The sequence below is a fragment of the Aythya marila genome (genome assembly GCF_965140915.1).
Source record: "Aythya marila genome assembly, chromosome: 3".
In the NCBI taxonomy this organism is placed as follows: Eukaryota; Metazoa; Chordata; class Aves; order Anseriformes; family Anatidae; genus Aythya; species Aythya marila.
Window position 1 is genome coordinate 7,685,681 of NC_139044.1, and position 7,638 is coordinate 7,693,318.

Here is a 7,638-nt window from a genome sequence, read left to right on the forward strand (position 1 = left end):
CTTAGGGCCTACTTGGCCATGTACCCAACATACCAACCCCTGGAATATGACTAAATGTACGGCACTTACAGAAGCCTCAGCCAGTTGCTGTCTCCTTCCCACGCCACCAGAGTCATCAGTGGAAATGCTGACAGTGTGAAGAAAAGGTGGCCTTCCTGCTCTCCGTGCCAGCATCACAGCAATCTGCAGCATCCAGGAGGAGTCCTGGCAGGAATCCTTGTGCTGGGCCTGCAGCACTGGGGAGGGACAGGAAGCATTAGCGAGAACTGGGAGAGGCACGGGGCCAGCGTACCACAACATCCCTTGCAGACTTTTCCATTGTGTTCAAGTCAGTACATTAAAAAACAAAATAAGTGTCTTGGGACCTACTTGCATGTCCTGCAGGCTTCACATGGCAGAAACCCCATCATGGAGAATGTCTACAACTGCAGTCAAAGGTATGCCTGAAGCCGTGCAGACAGACACAAAGTAGGTTTACCCTGTCTGCTTATCACCAGTAATAGCTCAGCTGCAGCAGTGGGGGCCCAAGGGCAGATGCACAAAACGCCTTGGAAAGTAGAGTAATACTCATGTCACATACTTGAGCTGTGCCCTGCCAGGGCTACCCTGCTTCCAGTATTTAGCTAGCAAACTTACAGCTGTTACAGGGTTGCACGTACAAATTGGAGGCAAATATTTGACTGCCAACTAAAAGTTTCTTGAAAAAGTCAGACATTTAATAAGGAACATGTAATATGGAACACTTCTGAGCAGGTGTAAGTTTCTTGCCCTTTCAGAACATCTTTTGTGGTGCTGCAGTTTGAGGATTAGTCCCATGCACTAGAAGGTGATAATGCAGCAAGGTTTCCACTCAATGTATCAAAAGAGAAATGGTGAGTTAAGCTGACCAAAAGCTTCAGCATCATTTAGCAGAGCTCTCTCTCTCACCTGCTCCCATGAACAACTCTAAAAATGTCTTGGCCTACAATATTTGCCTTCTTAATTTTGAAATTTCAGCATTGAAGACCAAGAATGATGAGCTTAAGTGTAACTCAATCAGCCTCTGTCTGGGGGGTAAGAATCACTTCTAGTGAGGTGATTCTGATTCAGGAAGAAGCTGGCAAAAAAAGTCAAAGACACTAAATACAGCAGATTTCAGTGGCTAAAGGCATGCACTGCCGTTTCTACAACACTTGCCCTAAGCTATCTTTTCATAACAACTGAATTCCAAACTGCAGAAAAACATTGAAATATCTTAGAAGCCCAAAGTCTCATTTTCAAAATTGTCATCAGAATTTTGTCTGTGTCTAGGCAAATGGAATCCCCAATTCCTTCATCACTTTTGAAAGGGGAATTGATATACTGGATATGCAGTATTTGCTAACTGGGAAGCCAATCTATTGCTGAAATCAATTTTATTAACTCCCAACCAATGCCCAGTCACTCTTCCACGAACTGCCAGAAACGTTCACATCAGAACAAGGGAAGTATGAAACTGCAGTTTGGAAAATTCTGGCATAAAAGGAAAATGTATTCTCATCTATTTATAAACGAAGTCTGAAGCTAGCTTCAGTGATCATCCTATAAATAGTTACTTGCATGAAATCCAAAGTAGTGAATCTGGTAATTCACCTAAAGAAGTGAAACTGATAACTCATACATTCTTGCTCCTTATTCCAGAGCAGCATTTTTCATCAAAACATTGCTTCCACCCTATTACGGTGATATTTTTAAAATCTTTTTGAAACTTACTCCTATACACTTGAATTCAAGGTCCAAACACTTTTTTTTTTTTTTCACATGAGAAAAAAAAATATCTAAAGTTCTATTTAGACCTTTGTAGAAGGGATACGAAGCTAAGTCTTCCTCCTCTATGGCTGTACCTGACAAAATTTACTTAACCATTTTCACCATTTCCTTGAACAGTCACTGCTACAGGAGTATGTGTAGCAAACTGCCACAAACCCTACCAGCAGTTTGAGGGAAGACTTCCAACTCATTAACGCACTAGCTAAGGTAAGAAGTCTTAAAATCTGCTAATGTTCTGATATCAATAGTTCATCCATGCCCCCAGGACCCATGCCATTTGTTAGAAACTCCATCACAAAGTAGAACTAGTGTATGACTGAGTGGGATGTTGACTTGCAGAATTAAACTTCAATTGCAGGCTCTTTTTCTTTGGCTCTTACTCTTTCTTTGGCTCTTACTCCCAATTCTTATCTTCTTTATAGATAGCCAGAGGTCACAATGCTTTATTCCTGTCTTTCAAGGTGTATGATACTATCAAAACTGCCAAAGTCTAAGACAATTTAGAAGGCTATTGTTTAATATATTCATCCTCTAGAAACAAAAACAAAAACCAGAAGAAAAAAAAAAAGAAAACAAAACAAAACTTACTCAGTAGGTGATGCTTCTTGCATACTTCCCCTCCAGGAACTCTGTCTCTTGGAAGATGGCTTTATTTCCAGTTAACTGAGTATTCACCTTATCTTCCAAGGTTATGTGTTGTTTTTTGTTTGTTTTCCAGGCTATTGTTAGAAGCTGTTGATATTAGTGAGAAAATGTTAATAAGATTGGATCAACTGCATGTCAAAAGTTATGCACCACTTTTTGTCCCTCTGAGCAGTAGCTCTACAAGCACACTCTCAGCACACCTGTTCTTACTCATCTGGAAAACACCTTGTTGTTCTCTAGTCCTGGATAAGAATCAGTGCCAAACCCACACGGACTCCTTTAGAGAAAAACTGAGGTTTGGATTTGATGAAAAAATCCAAAGGTCTCCTGATTTTGCAGGCAATCCAGTTTCTTATAAAAGGCTTTTAATCTTGTACAGAAAACAAAATGTCTATTAGGAAAATTTGAAAAGTGGGACAGGTGATGGGAGGAAGACACCCTACACATCCAAGACTGGCTATAATGTTTTTGCCAACCCCTGAGCATTTTTAAAGCTTTTTGTGTTACCAATAGAAGATGTCAGCTTGAAAACAGGTGACAGCACAATGTTTTTCTCCGTACACAGATGAACTTTTTTAAGCAGCTGACAGACCAGAATTTGATTTTATCTGCTTTCACACTCAAGATATCACAAAGCACTTTACAAATCAATGCATTGCAGTGGTTCGATTATCTCTAGCAAATGGAAGCCTAGAATAGAAAAATGGCATTTATATATGACAAGAGTCTGATGCCAGAATTTCAAGATTAAATATACAGGGTGATAAAGCTTAGTGATTGCAGTTTACCCCAAAATACCTGAAACTCACTGGAAAACTTATGTAGTTATTCAAAATGCATATTGCTACGACAAGGGCCTGAATTCACAATCCTTGGATCTATCTCAGGAGATTTTAAGCATGCAAGAATGGTTAGATCCAGCGGCTAGGTATGATGTTGAACAAAACCCAAAGCCGTGGGTCTTATAACACATGCTTTGGTGGTGCAAGGAACTGTAACTTATGCAATTCAAACAAAAAGAATCTCTAAAAAATATAACAAGCCAGATAGTCTTTTGAAAAATGTGCATACCCATATAGTGTACGGCCTTCTTAGCAGAGTCCCATAACAAGGTTGAGTAACTACCCAGCCTTGCTCCTAGCACAGAGACCGTTGGCAACCATTTTAAACTCAGTCCCACTGGGGGATAAGAGGCAGCTCCACTGCTTTAGTGATGTAACTCAGATCAGAATCTGACCAAACATTTTCAGAGAAAATAAATGGGGGGATACCACATTATATTATGGTTCTTCCTCAACCTTATAAACATCGCTGAACACTACAGAAACAAACAGTAGCTATGTTTAAACTGGAGGAAGTTGTAGCTTGTCAGGATACAATTGTATAAATAATTTAAAAATTCAGCCGGTACATACAGCATGTCTTCTCACAAAGGAAAATAACAGAATGGAAAATTCTTTGTTCCCACCGTGTGCAAAAAGTCAGTCTAGTGTCTGTGACACACAGGCCCGAGCTAATGACTGTTGACATTTTCTTCCTAGAGGTTTGGATCAGGCCCATGGTGAAAACAGAGAAAGTGATCTATAGCTTTCCAATTAAGATGGAAGAATTCAGTGTGCACTTTTCACTTGGAATATAAATCTCTATACACAGCAGTTACATTTTTATAACATACAAAATGAAAGAAAAAATAAAGGTTAAATGTAATGACAAAGGAAAACAACATAAAAACACAGTCATTTTGTGTAGTCTTCAGTTATTTTGTCTTTTGTTTTAAAATGAGAGATTCACAGGGACCTAAAGAAAAATAAAATAAAATAAAATAAAATAAAATAAAATAAAATAAAATAAAATAAAATAAAATAAAATAAAATAAAATAAAATAAAATAAAATAAAATAAAATAAAACAAAACAAAACAAAACAATACCGGTGGCACTAGTGGTAACTTTACACACACTTGAATATTCTACTTCTGCTAAAGTAGAAACCTCGGATTTTTTTTTTACTCTCATGAATACAGTGGAAGTCAACAATAAAAATAAGCATCAAAGAACTCTTTTTGTACCTGTGTTTTGTTTCTAAAGACCTTACACTAAAAATCACAGCTAGGTCTAAGCAACTAACAGGTCTTGTGAAGGGCAATAGATTTCACAGCTTTTCACCCTTCAGATTCTAATCTAGCAAAGTCAGGAGAGGGGTATTGCCTCTAGCCTGCACTTTTTATGGCCACAGACCACTTCCCACCAGCCATATGCTCGTAATACACTACAATCACTGACAGTAACTAATACACATGTAAGTGGTCCCAGCAGGGAGACCAGGGAATGAACAAGCTGCTTGTTCCAGCAGCAATACCCTGAGAGCCAGACTAAGGCATATTAATAAAAGCAGGCAGGAAAATAAAAAGTGAAAAAAATATTTGGGTACTCCCTGATGCCTCACAGGCCAGACAGGCCCTGCTAGTTAAGCTCTGTTATCATGGCCCTTTGGCTAATGAAACAATCTGACCCACAACACTACATGTTTGTCCTGTAGGACCAGAATATGTTTTCGGGGAAGCTAAAACAGAATTTCTTGTACCTCATATAATGGTGGTCATTAGTCCTTTAAGATGCATTTCTTCCTCAACATCTGGAGGAAAAATTAAAGAAAAGAGAGAGAGAGATTCTCATGCTCTAATTATAGTTTCAGCTGCCATTTTGCCATGAGACATAAACCAGCGATGATGCTGTGGTTTGCTGCTGCCTCCCCGGCTCTCCTGTTGCCTCACAAGGGGACATAATCTTCATAAGGTTTGTTTCCTAGGTGGTCTACACCCTTCCAGGGCAAAACAAGGCTACTATAGGAAGCACTTTGGGGTAAGCGGTTCCCTCCCAGGCCCCACTTTGCCTTGTTTCTTCTCTACCTTGCACTAGAGTGGCCTCCAAAATCTATATTTCTTTTCTGATATGCTCCATGCAGTCCAGAAATATAATGCAAATGACTAAATTCTTGCTGTAATCTGGCCCTCAGCTCTCAGAAAAAAAATCAATCTTACAATAAAGGGGACAGCTTAAGATGACATAATACAGATTCACTGTTTAATGACCAGGGACTCTCTTTTGCCATCTTCTATAGCTTGCGGTTCTCACCTCTGCTAGGCCAAGCAGTCAAGAGGGTCTGACAATACTGGTAGTGATGGCAATAATTAATTTATTCCTCATTTAGCACTCACAACTAGCCTGCTCTGTTCATCCTTGGAGTTCTGCTTTCAGTTCATCTGATTTTTTGTTTGTTTGTTTGTTTTGTTGTTGTTTGCTTGTTTGTTTTACATGCTTTAGTGCTCCTACAGTAGCTCATACTTGTTGACTTATAACCCTGAACTGCTTAACACAGGAAAGCAGGCTGGATGGTTCCCTACTTGGAACAGTTGTTCCCTAAAAGCCTAAGATGAGAACAAGTTCCAGATTCAGAAACATTCTTAAAAGGATGAGAAATATTTCTAAATATTCTTGGTCCAGATAAGTCCCTATGGGTAAATCATCTGCGTGTATCCATGCATAGAAGTTGGACAGCTGAAGAAGTGCAGGGCATGACGGATATAACTGGGATGAACAAGGCAAAGTATCGCTGCACTCTGCAGAGCATTCCCACATCACAGCGAGTGCCCAGGGACAGCTGCTCAGACAGCAACAAGCACAGTGCTGCAGCTGTGCAAGGGAAGGGTCATTTCATCAGCCAACAGCAAGGGCTGGAGGCTCACAAAGCTGCAGACCCTATGGTTGCGCCACAGTTCACCATAAAGCACTGGTGCCCCTTCCAGCAGAATCAGTGCTGCACATATTGCAAGGTCTTTGGCAGAACATTTCAACATGTTTTCAGAGACTGACTTAAAAAATGGCTGTCTCCTTCTGTGCTGGCTGAGGAGAAAGCCACGTACAACAACAACATGCTGAGGGCATTACATATTGCCTAGAACAGGGCAAACACCTAGGACCATGTTACTTCAGGACGTTGAATTTTCATCCTTAAAATGCCATCACTTGATTGCAATGGCCACAAAGAGTAGACACATCACAGCAGCATCACTAAAACTTGCAAGTTTGCCACCAACTCAGGCCTGCTAATGGATTTGAGCTGCAATTACACTCGCAATTAATTCCACTTTTAAATTACATATCCCATCTTTTTTAAGGGTCTCTAACAACAACCCCTCCCTGGCCACATAAATCATTACATTTTCTGTACACAGGCAATGACTCATGCTCTCAGTGAATGCCTCTCAATGGAAGCTTTAAACTGGCTTTAGAAGTTTGTACTACAATGCTGATTTTGACAAAAAGTTTGGATCACTTCCATAGCATAGCTGAAAAAAGAGAATCTCTTTCTTTGTCAGTATGTCTCTGTTCCTCCCCTAGCACATAACCACAGTGACAAAAAGATTTAATGTATGTACGTGCATCCCACCTGAAAGATCATTTTGCCTCTGGTCTCTGTGCCCTTGAATTTGTTTGGCACAAACTGCTCCTTTTTATTTCACTTACTTACTTACTTATTTATTTATTTATTTATTTATTTATTTATTTGTTTATTATTTACTGATTAGTCTGGGGGCAGAGGTAGATGCCTAAACTTTTCATGTTCCAAGAAGCAGCACACTGTAAAGTGTGGAATTACACTCTGTTTTTTATTCAGAAGGCTTTTCTATGAATAACATTCATGATTTTTTTTTATCCTTGATAAATCTAACCAATTCACTGCTAACATAAAGGTCACTGAAATCAACAGATATGTGTTGATCTATTCCATCACTGTTTTCCTTATAACTTCAGGTAGAAATACTAAAAGATTTAATTTTATAGATTTAGAAATCTTCATAACTGATTTTGACGTTACGAAAAGGGAAGAATCTGGGTCAACTACCTCATCTATTCTCCTTTGTTCTGCAGGAGAAAAGGATGACGTTACTTCTGCCGTTACTCTGCTTCTGTAATGCTCTATCTGCTTTTGAGGGCTAATATTAAGGGAAAAAAAGAAAGAGAAAAAAAAAGTTGAATATAGGGAAAGAATCAGAAAGAAATATAAAATAAATTTAGATCTAAAAACATGACATTTATTAAACCAAGCTATTTAATCTAATTCATCAAGCAGAGGTCAAGAAATAACCTAGTCAGTCTTGTATGTACTGAATGAAGGGTACACTCAGATTTTAATTAATCAGGCA